Below are 16,700 nucleotides of genomic sequence, written 5' to 3' on the forward strand. Positions count from 1 at the left end.
GCCCCTCAGAGCGAGAGGCAGCGGGCGTGGCCCCTCAGAGCGAGAGGGGCTGTCCTCAGGAGGCTGCAGAGTGCTGTAAACTCTGCTCCAGCCCGACTGCACTCCTGCTGTACCCCCACACAGTCTGCTGTACCCCCACACAGCCTGCCGTACCCCCACACAGCCTGCCGTACCCCCACACCGCCTGCCGTACCCCCACACCGCCTGCCGTACCCCCACACCGCCTGCCGTACCCCCACACCGCCTACCGTACCCCCACACCGCTGCCATACCCCCACACCGCTGCCGTACCCCCACACCGCTGCCAAAGAAAGCCAAACTGCGTAGAGCTCAGAGTTTCCGGATTTATTCTGCAGAGATGGGGGGGTGATGGTGGCGTCTGACTCAGTGAAAGCTGTGATTTCAGCGTTATCACTCCTCATCTCTGCTGTCACACAGGAGGACGCCCACACAGCCTGCCGTACCCCCACACCGCTGCCATACCCCCACACTGCCTACTGTACCCCCCACCGCTGCCGTACCCCCACACTGCCTGCCGTACCCCCACACTGCCTGCCGTACCCCCACACTGCCTGCCGTACCCCCACACTGCCTGCCGTACCCGCACACTGCCTGCCGTACCCCCACACTGCCTGCCGTACCCCCACACTGCCTGCCGTACCCGCACACTGCCTGCCGTACCCCCACACTGCCTGCCGTACCCCAGCAGTATGGCACCAGTAGTGTTTACACTTCCAATGGCTTGGGGTCATGACCTGCAGGTACAGTGCAGAAGCCTGTCCCCAGCACTGTGAGAGATGCCTGCATGCTGTGAGTGTGTCCCCAGCACTGTGAGAGAGGCCTGCATGCTGTGAGTGTTTCCCCAGCACTGTGAGAGAGGCCTGCATGCTGTGAGTGTGTCCCCAGCACTGTGAGAGATGCCTGCATGCTGTGAGTGTTTCCCCAGCACTGTGAGAGAGGCCTGCATGCTGTGTGTGTTTCCCCAGCACTGTGAGAGAGACCCCAGCAAGCAATTGTAAAACACTGGGAAAGTTCAGTGGCTTTCTGGGCTGCCTTTCACTCATGTTTCTGATTGCCAAAGATGAGCAATGCTAACTCATAGCAAACTGCCTGCTTTGGTTAATCCATTGATACCCTGAAGGAAAAAGTCACTCTCCCATTGAAGGAATGAATGAATGAATGAATGAATGGAAATGAAACTTTTCAAGCAGTTTCTAACCAAAATTACTCAAATCGAAATTAAAATGGACTGAAATGTTTGAGGGGGACCAGCAGTGTGGAGAGCCGGTAAACATTTCCAGCAGCACCATGTGGACACACACCAGGGAGTGCTGTCCAGCGGATAACATAATGTCAGAATAACCAGATGTAACCCAGGGGGGATGTCAGCAGCTACCAAATATTTATCTAAGAGAATCATGACTCCCAAAGTCATTGTAGAGCCTTATATGGCAGTATTAACAAAGGAGGGTTATAGAGAGAAACCAAAGAAAAGGATTTCACATGAATGGCTTCATAAATGTTTATTGGTAGTAATCATGTGCTGTGATTGAAACATAACATATTTGTGTCTTTACAAGCTTCAATGTGGCTGAATTTTGCAAATCAAACAGGTCATGCTGTCCTTGGTGGGTGTGAGGCACGGTCTCACCACTCTGCCCTCCCTGAGTATCCCCACCTGACCAAGAACATGTCCTGGGCCTACAGGAAGCTTTGGCTGCCATTCAGCACCCTCATCTAGAGACAGTGTCACCTGTTTAATGACACCTGTTACCTGGTACCACTTCAGAGAGAGAGCACCAGCTCTGAGCTGCGGCACCACCCCTCCCCACCTCCTGCACCACCCCCCACCACCATCCCTGTCTCAGCACGGCTGGATGAGCTCAGGAATGTCCAGCCAATCAGACTGATCCCTCTGAAACGCTGGGCTCAGCCAATCAGACTGATCCCCCTGAAATGCTGGGCTCAGCCAATGAGACTGATCTCTCTCAAAGTGATAGTTTTTAATGCCTTTGGTCTTATTACACCTCTGTAAATGACATCTGTTGCCCTGGAGTGGAATACTTGGATGTCATTATTAGAAATTAATCATATGCAGATGTAAAAATGCACATATGCCACTTTTCAGCACCTGAAAGTGATTACTTTAAATAGCTTGCAGTGGAGCAGTCCATCGTGTTTGGCACTGAAGTGAAGCCATGGACAGTGAGAGGTGCTAAAATAAGAGTGAGCTGCTGGGAGAACTGATATGCAGGAGGTCAGTCTCAGTGAACTCAGTCTCAGTGAACTGGCAGGCTGTCCACTGGCACTGTGGCCAAGCAAACACTGCTCTTCACTGCCTCCATCACCCACATTCACATACCATAACATCTAAAAATAACTCACCTGCCAAACTGTGCACCTGAGGGATGGGAAACATTTCAGTCAAATATGCTGCCTTTCCCTAACAGGGTGAAAAGGTCACCTGCGGTAACACACCCTCCAGGGAACTTAGAATGCGGCATGAACAGCCAAACAGTCGATGAGAAGCTGGGTATTCACAAGTATTAATTAATATTAATGAAGGAGTGAAAAGGAAGGCCTAGCTTTGACAGACAGTTCGGTAAAGTTACAGCATTTGATTTTTAACAGTATATTGATTGGTTATTTCTTTCAAAGTAACACTTGTGACCTGATTGCCACACAGTGGCAGTCTGGGCTGTGTGCAGTAAGCGCTCTGCTGAACCACATTCTTTCTGTTTTCAGTGATGACATGAACGGAAGAGACTTCTGCAGGTGAAACGCCTCAACATGAATAAATCACTGCCATCCGCTGCAGATCTGACACCTTGGCTGATCGCTGAGGAAATGTTTTAAATTGCTTCTGATGTCGTTATTGTTGATGTGTTGAACACAGAGGACTTTTGGTTTCCGTGTTCAAACAAAAAGGTAATTAATTAAGCTCGCTCAATGAAAAAAAGTGATTACTTTTACTGTTTTTTAGGTATAGCAGTGGCTGAAAAAGCAGCAATGTCTTAGACACAGTTATTCTGATCCACTCCTGTGTCATAAGGTGTATGTATCTGACTTAAAGCTGAAAAAACAACCTTATAACTCAATGTTGATCTTAGGAAAGTTTGCACTGTCTTTATGAGAATAGACAAGCAATATTTTGAGATGTTATGCTTCTGCAGACATTATACTAGATCAGTATGTCTAAGGGTAATTCTTAATGTTTGAAATGGTATTTGGTATATGGTAACAGATTAGTGTTTTTGTGTTTTAGGCTGGAAACTCATTGGATTTTATCAGAAACATTAAAATCATGTATCATCGGCCAGTTTAAACACTGCCAGCGTAGCGTAGCCAGTGGGCCACGGCAGGCCGTTCCAACAGCAGCCATGTGGAGTGAAAGGATATTTAATAATCTGCCTCTGAAAGCTGATAAAGCCCTGTAGACAGGACCCCTTTTTAATGTCTAAAGAGATAAAAAACATCTTGGAAGTAAAACTGTATTATAAAATCTAGTTTAAATGACAAATTCTAGTTTAAATGACAGATAAATACTCTGCACAGCCTGAAACTGGCATCATTACAGCCTGCCATGCTAAGTCCATTATGGAGTTAGACTGGTGCTCTGAGCTGAAGTATGTTGTAGTGTTATTTTGTATGTTGTAGTACTTTTTTCACAGTCTGATCTACACACACAAACGCAAGAGCCTCAACCTTCTGTTTTGATTTTCCACTTCTGTTGCAGACACAGTGGTGAGCTGTGAGAGATTCGGTGTGGAGCAGAAGGACGTGGCGGACAGCGCAGCTTTGGTCCGGCTGTGACCTCCCCGCATGCAGAGATCTGATGGCCACACAGAGCAGCTGAATAGCGCTGATCAGATGGTTAGCTCTGATTCTCTTTTGCTCTGTTTTTACTCCTAATTAGAACAGTAGTGATGTGATCGTAGGGGTGGGGTGTACCCAGAGAGAGGGAGGGGGTTGTGGGGTGTGGCAGGGTCTCTCCTGCCCGTCACTTTTTCATGTGTATGATCACTTTGCGGGATTCTGTGCCTCCAGCTGCTTTTTGCTGCAGTGCATTTGCTCGAATGACCTGCTGCGCCCTGACAAAGTTCATGGTGCAGCTGAACTTTTGAACTTCTTTCGGTGTGTGGCATGGCAGTACAGTCTAAATCAGACCTGGAGTTTATTTACTCTGATAGATAAGGCTGTTCACAAGCCATTCATCCTCCCATCCTTTTTTCTGTGTAAATTCAGCGCACTGTCACGGCAGCTACATGCAGACAGAGGGAGCAGAAACCAACACCTTCAATGCCAATATAGCCGCGATTGTTTAACATTTCTGTGAACTCTGCGTGACCTGGCATCACTGCGTTCCCGGGAACAAGTCCTAGCAGCGTTCGTGAATCTCCCTATTCAGTTTCTCAGGCTGCAGGGCTAGGAGTTCACACAGGTAGTCTGCACCACATTCAGCTGTTTACAGGAACTTCATACATAAACCGCTTTTCATTATTAAAAAAAATCTCTCAAAGCTACTAGTCAACTGGAGGTTGAGTGGGTGTGTACAGATGGATTCCAGCTTCTCAAAATCACAAACAGATCCTATAATCCAACAGAAGACAAGTAATCGAAGTAGAAAATAAACTGATCTTTGCAACTTCACCACGTTTGTCTCTTTGGACAAGCAGATTATTTAATTTGTTCATCATGATACAGACATTGAAATTGGGGAACCTAGGACTTTGCTCTCTGAAAGCTGTTCTTTAGCTGAAGGTTTGAGTGCTGCTCAGAAATCAAGAAAAACCATTGCAGTGCAGAACTGCTTAGCAATGTCCCATTTATGTGCAAAAATTGTATTAGCATACAGCACTTTTAAAGTACACATACACACGCACAAAAACATTCTCTTTATATGTCTCCAACTCGCACACAAAAACACACTCTTTATCACTCTCTCTCTCTTTCTGTCTCACACACCCACCCACCCACACACTCTCTCTCACACAGACACACACAAATGTCTGTTGTGAAAATGTATTTTTTTTTTACCTCCCACTCATTCAGTATCATGGCAGATGCCTGTATTGTGATGGAGATGGAGGAGAGGGAGCTCCAGAAGGAACTGCCAGAGGCTTTTGTCAGTAATGAACTCTGGAGGGAGGAATGTGCCAGGCCCGAGCCGAGCTGCCTGGGGGAGTGCTGCTCAAACAGATGTTGCCTGGTGTAGCCAGTAATTATCCCCACCTTGTGGATCCTGTTTTAATCGAAGCCTTATTTCATGGGTGAAGGGCTTGTGTGCTCTCAGAGGCAGGGCAAGTGGGCAGAACAGAACAGTGACACTGATTCCTCAGAGGGACATGGTGTGTTTGGGAGCTGCTGTGAATGATGTACTTTCACTCTGGTTTTTATGTTGACCAGATCAAACTGTCTGCTTGTTGGACACAGGAAAAACGCGACCTGTTTGACCTGGATGTTGTGTGATTGCTGACACAGTCACTAACAGCCACGGGGGCTGAGATCGAGAGTGCATTTTTACAGAGACTGTATCGTGTAGAGGAAGTGTTATTGTAACACAGAAACTTTCTAGAGTAAACCTCTAGGAATGTACCTGAGGACTAATCTGATGAAAATTCCATGACCATGTACTGAAAGCCTCACAGGGAAGCAGTCTGTGTGGATGCAGGTTGACTGCAGGTGTGCTCACCTGGGCAGCTGCTGGGTGGGAGGAGTGTGGCTGTACCTGTGCAGGTTAGACAGTATTCATTGCTCAGGAAAGCAGCTTTTAAACATTGTTAAAATCCCACCTGAAAGTGAGTCATTTGAGTAGGATTGAATTTTTTAACCAAATATTGGAACAGTTCTGTTTCTCCTGACTAAATTAGCAATGGCTTTTCTTAAAGAGAAAAAGAGGAGTTCTGTAGTCGTGCTTCTATTTTATGGAGACGTGAGAAAGCTCCTGTGAGAGACAGCACTTGATCTCTGCAGTTTGCACAGCGGTCCCCTCTAATGTGGGAGTGTGGGGGACGCTTGGCTGTCAAGTCCCTCTCACTCCTGATTAATGATGTTTCACTGAGAGACAGTTTTTAGATGAATATTACATTGCGAAAGAAATATTATTTTCATTTTACCACTGAAAAGGTGTTTTGTTTGTTTTTTTTGGTCATGGACAAAATCAGAACATTATTCTGCTCTTAAACCAAATATCGAGAAATAGCTTGTACCTTTTGTTTTAAAGTTTTATAACTACATTGAATCATCGTTTGACGTCTTCAGATAGGTGTAATTTGAACGGCTTGTGAGCGTTTTTTGGTTTATTAAACTGATCTGTTGAGAAAAATGTAGGAGGAAAAAAACGTATATTTGTGTCACCCACCTCGCGCTACTTTGATACAATCCCATAAACTTCCTGAAGTTTTCCCTTTTCCAGTGTCACTGGTGTGCTTTTTAACTATCAGGTCCATAGGTGTTGTAAGGTCTGTCCTGTGGGATTTGGCAAGTGAAATTCCTTATAGAGACTGAATCAAGGTTACACCCATATAATGAAAAAGGAAATAACATTGTCTTTCTGTACTTTCTCAGCTAAAATATACTGTGAAGCATGTGGATGTGAAATGTCTGCTCGCTAGTTAATTTTTCTCTAAAGACTGCTCTGTTACCTCATTATTGTAATTAACGCTTCTTTCCGTGACCCGGGACAGCTGTTTAGAGAAATAGTTATTGATGTGCATCTTTTGTACCATAACAGAATACAATTGACATGATTTGGGAAAGAGGTTAACAAAGGTCATTTAACATTTACATTTCTCTGGGAGTGAGAAGGTGGCTGGCCTCACCTAAAGCCTTTGCTTATGTTTTAGACCTCCATTTTAACATTACTCAACACAAACGCACCAAGCCTAAACAAAGTCTCTACCACTCTGGCTGAACATTGAAGAGTCTCAGCCTCTGTAAAAGCACTTTTCTTATCGCTGCAGGTGTTTTTGCATTGTGAATATTGCAGAAACATCTTTGCATTGATTCAGATGTGTTTACAGTTAAACAAAGATCACAGCTGAAGAAAGTATAAAGTAAACAACAAGCATAAAATATACATGCAAGTATCCTGTTTCTGCAGAATGAGAGCCGGGCAGAAAGCGTGTCACTGTAACGTCATTGGCTGTTTTTATCACTGAACTCTGCCTGACCCAAAGCTTCCCTGAAAAGCCTCCCTTGATTATAAATAATAGCAATGGGCAGCTAATAGGTAATCTGATTGAGAGTTGGAGGGTCTGATATGGTTCAGAGAGAGGGCAAGAGTTCTCCAGACATGCAAATGATGTTAGGAGCACTTTCATCCACTTTCTTGGAAGCGAGAAGTGACAAAGCACAAAGTGAAGGGGGAAACTATCGGCATCAATGTGACCATTGCCAGGTCACCGTCCCGGGAACCCAGGCGGGGTGGAGCTGCTGATCTGGCAGGACTCTTATTTCAAAGCCTGATAGCTGGGAAGGGAGGGGGGACTGGGGTGTAGGAAACAAGCATCCTCAAGCCAAAGACAGTCGACCGTTTTCACAGGAGAAATGTGAAAAATTTGACCTACAAAGGGAGCGAGAGGTTTTAAGTTAATTTTGTTTTGTCTGTAGTTTTTTCTTATTGGTGGTTCAGGTGGTTTAGAACAGGACTTTACAGACAGTTTATTGCGTTTACCCAGGTGACACAGGAGCAAGGACCAAAGCGGTTACACTGTGTATATACATCTGTATGAAGTATTTCCCTCTGCTCCTGTGCTCTTTGACCTCAGCAGAACTTCTTGTTGAACAGTGCAATTCCCCTTTCATGTCAGAGGTATCAATGTTCATTCTATAGACACTTTAAGGTTGTTATATTTACCCTCTACCAAACTCAGAAATTCTTCTTTCATCTGAATAGCGATTGAGTCTGACCTGATCATGACTGAAGCAGGGATTCTCTCAGCGTTGCAACCTCACTTTAAAGGTCACAGTGATTACAAAGACAGAGTTATTCCATTGGTTAATTGGTTAATTCATAAAAACAATGTTTGGTAAAATGGTCCATCAATCTAATGTTCTTAATGTGGCAGTGTAGCATAGTGGTTAAGGAGCAGGACTCATAACCAAAAAGGCTGCCAGTTTGATCCCCACTGAGTCACTGTTGCTGTACCCTTGGCCAAAGTACTTAACTCAGAATTGCCTCAGTAAATATCCAGCTGTATAAATGGATGACATTGTAACAAAAAAAATTCTAACCAGTGTAAGTCACTCTGGATAAGAACTTCTGCTAAATGTCAGTGACATAATGTAATGTGTGTGTTTTAATTTTAAAATGAAAAAAAAAAAAGTCCAATACCAGTGCCAGTGATAAGCTCTACACGCCCAACATTCCTCCTGCAGGAACCACACTTTGTCTTTGACAGGTTACTGAATGGATTCTTCCCCCAGCAGAACACAGCACCTTCAGTTTTCCTCCTCAACACCTTTTCCCCTCTTTCCTTCCTTCTGAGATTCACATCAAAGAACAGCTCCCTGCAAAAATGGTGGAAGTCCCTTGGTGGAATGGTGGAAAAAATGCATATAGCTGATCACAAGGCTTTTATTATCAGCAGGAATGTTGCTTGGTTTCCTCCTGGGCCATTCTGCCACAGTACCTGCCTGTATGACCTGAAGGCTTTTCTCATGCAGGTGTGAAGAGGCTCTGACTCTTCCTGTTGGACCAGGAATTGATGGGCAGACACCTGAGATCCATCCTGCAGCCCAGCCAGCGGCAGCAGCTCAGTCTGCAGGGTTAGACAGAGGAGAACGCCCGGTAAGTGAAAGCTACAAAAAAACAAAAAGGAAAAAAAGACATTTTGTTTCTCCTTGATGATGCCAAAGCTCCTCTTGTCTGATAGGAGCTGAGCTACACTGATCACAGCATCTCTACGTGGACAGACAGGAGCAACATGGATCTGTGAAGGTAATCAGGGCTGCAGGTGTCCATGTCACACAGAGCTGCATGCAGGGAGACACAGCTGCACCCAGTGACCCGCCTTCCTGTAAGACCACGCCCACATATATAACTCAAACTGTCCCTAAATGCTACCTTCAAATGCAGGGCACACCTTGAGAATATTTACCTCCTCCACCCATATATCCCTCATACCACTTCAGAGATTTTAGCCTTCAGCTCAGGTTTAATATTTTTCAGGACAATATAATGCAGATGTTTCAGGTTTATACTGAAGTATAAATATAATAAATATAAATGTACAAATAAACAGTTCCAAGATATTATTCAAAAAGAGATGCTTGTAGAATTTGTATATGGCAATTGGCCTTTGCGTGCTCATTATTCTGTGACTTTCTGTTAAGAATTTTCACAGGCAGCCAATGTGATGTTGCCAGGACCATAATATTTATCAGACAATGTATATATTTTCATCATTGTTGTGCAGAAATGCCTAAGGGCCTGATCTTTGGATGCAGATTCAATCTATAGGGATTTATAGGTGTCTTTTACTTTAAACTACATCCCTTTTAACTTTGAGTGACCTGTTTGTGTTATATTTATGCAACTTAATAATACTGCCCCAACAATGACTTCATTTTTCTCTTTGACAACCCAATTGATGGGGGGACTGGCCCATTGAAAATTTTGTTGATGATAAAATGAGGCAGACAGCCACTCTATATGCACAAAGACTCTATTTACAAACTGTTTTTATTTAAACAACCCATTTGAAGCAACATAACTTAAATAAAAACTTAGGTTTAATGAAAGCAGAAAATAAAATGTAACACAAGTAGCGTACTATACGTAACTTACACAGTAATAAAATGTGCTATTAAGACATTGCAAAACATTGTATCTGTTAAACTGTAGTGCTTAGACTTCTTACAAAAATATTAAGTGTTTATATAAATATCTATTGCATTAAAATAAGTCATGTATAAAATGTAACATGTAATTGGTATGTCTATAATTATACAAATAAAACTATTCACAACATAATTGCTGCCGGTTCTGAAGTGGGGAGCATTTAGTATCCAGCATAGCTGCTGAACCTGGTGGGCAGATGGTCCACTGGGTAGACAATAGGACCCGTCTTCATTATTGGGGGTCCATTTAACAGAGTCCAGTTGCACCTTGCGGTCAGTTCAACTAAAAATATCCAGAGAAGCACTTTTGCAAATTCCTTGCCGACGCATCTCCTTGCACCTCCTCCGAAAGGGATGTAGCTGAACCTGGATGCGTCTGCAGGAGCTTCGGCCAGGAAGCGCTCGGGACGGAACTCCTGTTTGTCAGGAAACTGGTGTGCAGCACCATGTGTGTCGCGGATGCTGTAAATGACATTCCATCCCCTGGGAATCTGTAGCCCTGCAGAGGTGAAAAACCATCCATCACTGTGAGTGAGAGACATTTCACTTCTTTTTCACTTTCTTTTTCAATCAAGAACACAAATTTGTTTACCACCACATGCATATACTATATGTGAATATGCTATTCACAATTCACCATTATGAAGAAGACTTTTGTGTTGTGGTAGTAAGGGTGGAGGGGTGTGATGAGACTGATGGGATTTGATGTTTAACTCTGTGACCTGTTCACTGGACTTTTTAACACAGTAGTCAGTTAATATCGGGACAAGGACTAAATCTACTGTCATCCTATTATCAGTGAAAGCAGCTACAGTTTCACAATACAAGCAGGAGCGTCCTGTTCAGACCCGCTGTACTGAATCACACTATGTTTAAAGTGCTGGCTTTGCGGGCAGACAGAGGAAATGGGCCTTATGCCTCCAGCTTACATTCAGCACAAATGTCTTCAGAGCGACACGGAAGCCACCCGGGACCGGAGGGTTCATGCGCAGCGTCTCTTTGATGACAGATCCTGTGTACTTCAGCTGCTCCAGCAGCTCGACGCTCAGTCGTTTCTCTTGAGATTGAATGCTCAGCAATCCCTGTAATAATTACAACCAGCACAAGTCCATACATTTCACACGTGCAGAGGGGGGAGGTTTAACACACTCGCAGATGAAGTGGGAGTGAGGATGACGCTGCAAAGTGTGAGGTTTGGTACCTTCTCCCGCAGCTCCTGTCTGACTTTGCGCAGCGCATCCGAATGCAGCGGGAGCAACATCACGAGGGAGGTCGCGGTACTGGCTGTGGTCTCGTTCGGTCGCAGATTCTTTGATCTCCTGGTAATAGAGTAAATACAGTGTGATGCAAACCATATCCATGATATTGATATTGAAGCGGACAGCTGAGCGTGCTGTGAGGAATAACGCACCTGCATACGGAGTCGCTCTTCTTTCTTCCGGCTGTTCTCTGTTAGCAGCTGAAGCGCATCCCTGTGTTTACCTCCATCACAGTGTTCAGTCTTTTTCTTGATATTTTCTTCTATTTTTGCGTGAATTAAATTTCGCGCTTTCAGGCCCTATATAGGTAGCAAGGGTGAAATATATGATGTAATGAAAGGCAAATATTCATGTGAATGAGGTGACATGTGACTGCTTACAGCGGACTGAGCACTTCTGAGTGAATCAGTGTACATCATCATTGGACACGTACCCTGTACAAGCCGCTGAGAGGGACATCGATCGGCAGGGAGAAGAGGTTCTTTATCATTTCTTCAAACGCTTCCACTAACTCCTGTTCATCCGTCTTGGTTTGTTCAGGCTCGAAGCCAAGCAGGATCCCCACCGCGATGCGGAACATGAGACGCCTGGTCTCCGGATACACCAGCACGCCGGCCTCGCTGCGCAGCCAGTCCGTCACCGCCGCCCGCACCTCCTCCTGGATCACCGGCACGTAGTTCTCCAGCGCCTCCCGGGAAAAGGCTTTCAGTATCGCCTGCAAAGAGTACACTTTCACTGAGGACTGCCGTCCAAGGAAACTTACGGTAACCGGATAATTACGTGCATTTCATGTGCTTCATACCATCAAACTAATAAACATTTTCTGGCTTTGACAGCGACCTTCATTCACATCTGAACCAACTGAAATGTGTTAAGTGTGTGAACGCATTTTGGACATACCTTTTTCTTGTTTTTGTGTTGTGCTCCATGTACATTGGAGAGAGTATCGGAGCCGAGGATCGTTCTGACTGACGCCGGCCACTGAACCGCGACCAGCTTGTGTTCAGCCTGCAGGATCTGCTTGACGTTTTCAGCTCCCATAACTCGCACGGTAGGATTGCTGAAGAGATGCGTTTTATAGATACATCCATATTTCTGACGTTTTATCCGGAGGAATTTTCTTCTCTGTAAAATAGAAAAGAGGTAGTAGAAGACCATGTCTCAGGAACGTGGATAACAGCTGGAAGGCTGCATTTTACAGCTACTAATAATTGCGCTGTGGTGCATCTGTTTATAGCGTCATTCCGAAGGAGGGTCGTGTATTCCCGTACTACACTTTTTGGGGGCGCTCGTGCATTTCTGTCTGGTAATTTACCTGCAGAACCACCTGGAGCGTCTCGCCAAGGAACGGCTGCCCCATGGTACCTGGAGGGAGAGGTCTTGGACATTTTGGATCACGTCCTCTAATGATGTAAATCTCCCACAGTTTAACCGCAACTGAGAACAGAAAAAGAGGAAGCAACAACGTGCAAAGAAACGTTGCAACGAACGAATACAAAACCATTTTAAAGTTATCTCCAGGAGCTACGGTTTGAGGGGGTCCGGCGACTCTGTACAGAGTCCGGTTGCTTTTGATGTTCGCTCTCAGCTGCAAACTCTGTATGGATATTCCCTTTTATATCTTTTCGGAGGTCTCAGCGGCGTGTTACCTTGGGCAGATAAATTCGTTCACTAAATGTTCATCTTTAATTGGAAATCCATTGCTGTTGCTCCGCCCACAGGGACGCGCTGCCCGAAATCCTTAAGCATAAGCACGTTTAATGCCTCCGACTGCAGACGCTCGGCAATCACTGTGTTTAACTCTGAGAGACTCTACTTCCCCAAAATAGCAACAGCTTTCGTGGGACCTCCATAACGAATATTCAGCTGCTTGCGCTCATTATTTTTGCTTTGATATGCTCTCTCATGCCTGGGGCGAACGTGGCAGAGAAGCGTTTTATAAAAATGTATAAAACGTGTATTTTTAGAACAGGCATGGTCATATACGATAAACTCCTGTTTGTTTCACCGGTGCATAACTATGCATGGCTGTTACCTACAATAAACGCGATTCTTTCCACTACGGCTCGTGCATATGGACGTCATATCCATGTGTGTTCCGTTTCTCCATACGATTGCGTTCAGGTGATTATGGAAATTACGCCAAAATGCCTAATTCCCAGATTGCGGGGTCATTTATATTACACATACAATGTGTGAAATAAAACTAAACATAGTGCAAACAAAAACATCGCGCTTTAAAACCGCGGTCAGAACGATAGGAGGGAGATGAAAGTTTGAATGAAAGGGTAAGCACCCCCCCTCCCCCCGCCCCCTCCCACGACAGCCAAGACAGCCATGATAAAAGCGATGATAAAACCACGCGATGCAGTCGACACACGCACAATCAGAATGCGACAGCCGCAAGTTTTGCGCCTTTCTGGGTTCCGCTAGAGTTTTCTGGCAGTTTCTGAAAACGGATCACGTTTTTCGCGCTTAACTTTAGAGCATATCAATGTGCATAAATCATAATGACTTAATCGTAATCACTTCTGCTGTCCCCATGGTATTAAGGTTATCAACTGGCGATTTCCTTTATGGATGTATTCAGTGAAACAGTTGTGGCGAATTGTTGGCCGATAGATAAAAGTAATATTTAATATTAGGTAAACATGATTTTTTTCACCCCAAGAACTGACCATACCAAATGGAGACCGAGAGCTGAATGCTGATCTCATAATGTTTCACTGTAGTTTACGCTGGTGCAACCTGAAGGTCAAGTGTAGTTCATGGACCGTGTCCAGAGGGTTGTGTAATTGAGGGATGTCCTGGAAAAGCTCGAGACGTTTGTTAAGCATTTTTTTTAACGTCGAGAGACACAGGGGGATCATCCTGAAATAGTTTGCTTTCGGTTACTGTCATGTAGAATCCGTAACGTCTCCGTTCGATTTCTGCTCTGCTCTTGCCAAGCTTGTAAACTTGTAAGAAAATTTTATTTTACCCATGCTGTTGCAAGTACCCCGAGCCTATTTTATCCAACGTGTTCTTTCCTACGGTTGTTGCTTATTTTAGTCCGGTATTAAATGGTTTTAGCCTGTAAATTTGAAGCTCATTATCTACTAATAATGCTCATTCCCAAGTTTTGTTATTTAGATCACCATGATATCATGTATACCGGCTTGAAATATGACGCAATTAATCATTAAAGCTACTATATATACTTATATGAAACACTGAACGTTAAAAGTTTAACAGTTTCGTCGTTGAATCGACTAGCCTCCTTGATTAACCTAGGGGCTTGGCTTGTAAAGTGTTCATTGCGTAAAGTTTGTGGTGTGTGTGTGTGCGCGTTATCGGGGTCTGATGAGGTCTGTGTCCGCTAGCGGCGTTAGCGACAAGCGCTGTGGAGATGCGCGCCATACCCTGAGGGCTCTCTCCCATTCCCGAGCGTTGACCTGCTTATGACCTACAACATGGACCGTGACATCTCTGTGAACTCTGGTGCAAACCTTGCCAAGTTCACTGTCCATCAAATAACGAGATACAGAAGCCTGAGCAACAAAAATTACAGTAGGAAGCCTTTATTATCTGTACAGTGAGCCATTCTCCTGCTGTCTGTCACACAGGTCACACTAAAGCCATTAATCTTTAATATTTTAATTTGTCGATAATGAAATTGTTAATTAGTGGCATGAGCTATTGAAACGGACTTCACAACTTTTCGTCTAAACTGGCCAGGCCAAAACTATTTTGTAAGTGTAACTATTTCGTGATTTTTAATACAAAAAACATTTTAAGCATCAGAATTTCTTAAAATTTGATTATTATTATTATTTTGCCATACACCATGTTGTCATGACTAAAATATGTTTTCTGTGTTTCTGTCTGCCTAATGGAGTCTTGAGACATGCCCTGCGTATTTAGATCGGGCTGTTTGTAGTAGATGTTCTGAATTTGCATATTTGCACCCTGTCTTGTCATTTGGCAGATTGCCGGCACCCGCTCTTTGTTAGATAATGAACGGCGAGTATTTCTTTCGCGGTCCCCGCCGATGACATTTACGCAACGCTAACAAGGCAGGGGCGGGAGAGGGGGGCCGTTTTATAGGTCACTAAAGGGTCACCCTGCCACTGCTGTGCAGCCATCTCGGAAGGTGTGACCTTTTGCAGGTTTCGTTTGGGATGGAAAGGAGTTCTATGGCATTCAGTATATGCAGACGCTTCTCGGATTTGAGCCGCTGCATCACAGTGTGTTATGTAGATAATGAGGTGTCCATCACTCCAAGTGGAGCTTAAACAGTGAGATAAAAGGATATTGTCAACATGTGGCGTATATAAAATTAATGTACTCTTTACGGTTGTATATGCGACATGATTTACATGACCTGATAAGACGGGGGTCTTACCTGCATGCAGTGTTTCATTGTTTTTCATCTTTTTATTGATTTGCTTTGTTGGCACTGACGGAGGTGCTCAATCCGTCTGAGAAATGGCCTACAACTTGATTATATTAGATCAGGAAAACTATAGTTTACCCGCCAGGTGGGAGCGTTGGGTCGTCCGGTCACTGTGTTTGTGAGGGAATTCACGGGAATCGAGGGAAATGATTTATTATGAACATAACAAATGTAATGTATTCTGTACAGTAATAGAAAGGACAAAACAACCACGAGCTGCTCTCTGTAATTACTGTAATAAGATCGACTTATTCAGCAGCCATACTCACAGATATCACCATAAACAAGTCATAATGCTGACACCTGTACACTTCCACATGTGGACTCGTTAACAGGGCGACAAAAAGCGTAGAACTGCACGGAGACCAAAGAACACAGACTACCTCCCGAACCCCGGCCCCAGTCCTCAAAAAGAAACTAAAACCGTAAGATTGACATAACAAATATCTATACGCTCCATAAAGGAGAAAAAGTGCTATAAGGCTCATGCTTCTCCTTCCATTTATCCGACATCAAGCACCACCCCCTCCCGGGTGATTCACAGAACTGACCGCGATGCTTCACATTTTAAAATATCGGTATATTGAAACCATAATCAGCGTTGGGTGCGGTGAGAGAAGCTGTTACTAGATCTGCTAATTTGTCCTATCTACATCACATCATTAAAACTAAGGCGCTGACACCACATAAAAGCATGAAAGTCGCCTTTCTGTTTGCTACACTAGAAGAATATGGTTTGCTTTAGTTTGCGAAAAAATAACCATTATAAAGCATACGCAAGCTACTTATACTGGGAATTCCTTGTCCGAGGAACACAACTAATACAATTCAAGTAACTTATTTACTTGATTATTTCTTATAAATAGAGCTTATGCGGCATACTTCTTCATTCGTTACACACAGAATCCATTATTCCAGACACAAACACACACAAAACTTACAAACAATATATTGATAGGTAACAGATATAGTTCTGTAGTGCCATATTCGGCCTATTAGGAACGCGTTCATCAGTAGAGACCGCATTTATCCTTACTATATTATTATACAGTCAGCTGGAGGCAATGGCGAGCACACCTGTTTCTAACTCTCCAGTCAAACAATGCATGTGGTTTTATCAAGTTTTTCTGATCTGTTTCTGTCTAAAGGCTTTCTTCAGACTG

General features: G+C 44.1%; 1 pseudogene; it reads right to left on the reverse strand.

Annotated features, from left to right (window-relative positions):
• Positions 1-9,986: 9,986 nt before the first annotated feature.
• On the reverse strand, positions 9,987-12,606 carry LOC118790150 (annotated as a pseudogene).
• Positions 12,607-16,700: the final 4,094 nt, after the last annotated feature.

This window comes from Megalops cyprinoides, chromosome 15 (assembly GCF_013368585.1).
Source record: "Megalops cyprinoides isolate fMegCyp1 chromosome 15, fMegCyp1.pri, whole genome shotgun sequence".
NCBI lineage: Eukaryota > Metazoa > Chordata > Actinopteri > Elopiformes > Megalopidae > Megalops > Megalops cyprinoides.